The sequence below is a fragment of the Lycium ferocissimum genome, chromosome 5 (assembly GCF_029784015.1).
Source record: "Lycium ferocissimum isolate CSIRO_LF1 chromosome 5, AGI_CSIRO_Lferr_CH_V1, whole genome shotgun sequence".
In the NCBI taxonomy this organism is placed as follows: Eukaryota; Viridiplantae; Streptophyta; class Magnoliopsida; order Solanales; family Solanaceae; genus Lycium; species Lycium ferocissimum.
Window position 1 is genome coordinate 57,829,047 of NC_081346.1, and position 2,032 is coordinate 57,831,078.

General features: G+C 41.0%; 1 pseudogene; it reads right to left on the bottom strand.

Annotated features, from left to right (window-relative positions):
• On the bottom strand, nt 1–1,777 carry LOC132057853 (late blight resistance protein R1-A-like; annotated as a pseudogene).
• Nucleotides 1,778–2,032: the final 255 nt, after the last annotated feature.

Below are 2,032 nucleotides of genomic sequence, written 5' to 3' on the forward strand. Positions count from 1 at the left end.
TTACCAGCCTGACAGATGGACCTCAATAGAACTTGCATAGTTGTCTTGTATGTCCTATTGAATTTGCCTGGCGGAATTCCCAACAGATTGTGCACAGTAACGTATATCAATTAGCTCAAGTGTGGTTATGTCTGCCAAATCTTGAGGGATTGAATCCAAATACCAGCAACCTTCAAGAAATAGCCATTGAAGGGATGGAAAGTGATCACTTCTGGCTCTCCAATACTCAAAATCCAAATCTTCCAGGACCAAGAACTTCAAGTTAGGAAACCCTTGATTAACTACTTCCCACTCCTCGCCTATGAAGGCATTACATGTTAGTTTAAGGGACTCGAGTTTGGGAAATTTACCAACAATGCTCAAATCCCTCCACGGCAAAGAAGTCCCGAAAAAAGATAAATTCTTGAGGTTTTGTGGAAAAGCATCTGGAGGAGGTAGGACCAAAGGTGGAACTGCATCTGCAGGAGGTGGTACTAGCATTTTCGTCTGAAACCTCAGAGAATCTTGTAGAGTAGAACCGGAAGGTGTAATGCTTTCTAGAAAGCAAGCAGCAAGTGGATAACTAAGATGAAATTCCAATTCCTCGAGCTCATCTAAGTAGCGAAAATCATAGGGGACCTTGCGACTATGAAAGTCTTCTCGGACACCACGTATTTGCAACTTCCTTAAATTGGGAAATAGTCTAAAGGCAGAACCAGTACAATACCAAGGACTCCATCCATACAGACATTGCAAATTTTTAAGAACCAAACTTTTCTCTGTAAGCTCATGATACCACAGGTAATTCCAGTCCAAACAGAGGTGCCTTAATGGCGGCATTGTCAAAATTTCTGACGGTAATGTCAAAGGATATTGCCAGACCATGGATTGTGGAAGCTTAAGTATAAAATCTTGGAGATAAGGTAGGCTAGTTATTGATCGAGGAATGTCTACTGGTGACGGAACATCTTCACCTAGGTACTGCTCCATGCCAGGATAAAGTCTGGGAAACATGATTTAATATCGTCCCAAGCTCCTGTAGTCCATATGTCATCAATGACTACCAAGTACCTCTTACCTTTTAGAAGCTTCTGCAGTTGGTCTGCTAGTTCTCCATCATCTTGCTGCTCATGAAAATCATCGGTCTTTCCATTTATAGAAGAAAGAAGTCCTAGGAGTACATTTCTGGCACAATACTCTTGTGATACAGTGGGTTTTGCACGAATGTCAAAGCGAGACATAATGAGTGAATCACTGTAAATCTTGGTAGCCAAAGTTGTCTTGCCGATGCCCCCCATGCCTACAATTGAGACAACTTCTAGTTCTCTTGCTCCTCTAGCAAGTTGATCCCGCGTCATCTCGAATTCATTTTCATGGCCAACCATCATATTCTCAGGCTCCAAGGCTTGTTGAGAGGTACTGGCAAGAGTCAAATTTTGTGCTTTCTGATCTTTGCTGTTGGTGTACCTGTTAAGCATTCCTATCTGCTGCTTCATGGTAGAATCAATGCATCCTACTGCCCGTTTCAAGAGAAAACGAAGTTTCCAAATCGTGAAATTTGGTTTTTTGCTAAGAAAGCTTTTCTCGATTCCGAGTCAACCATATCTTCTGTCGTATATGCTAACTTTATAATTTGTGCTTCCAAGCTTGTCAATGCCTCAAGATCACCTGTTACGGAACTGTAGGGTTTCTCCAGAATAGCTCTCAAGAATTCAATCTCTCCATAGAACGATTGCAGGTTAAGTCCAGTAGATTGCTGTATGGTGCTCATAAGACAAGTAATAGCAGCATAAGCCATGTCCCTCAATATGTATATAATGCAAGAGGGAGTTTCTGCACAGAATATGTATATAATGCAAGAGGGAGTTTCTGCACATAATAAAGGAGGAATTGCCACAAGTTGGTAATTTCTCAATGTGAAAAAACAGAAAGTGCAAAGGTCTTTCTTTTATTTCTTGTAAAGAAAATATTTCAGCCAGGCTTAAGTGGCTTCCGTCACATTTCTTTTATTTTCATTCTCTTTGCTGAAAGGGACTTCCTTTTCAACCTCTCT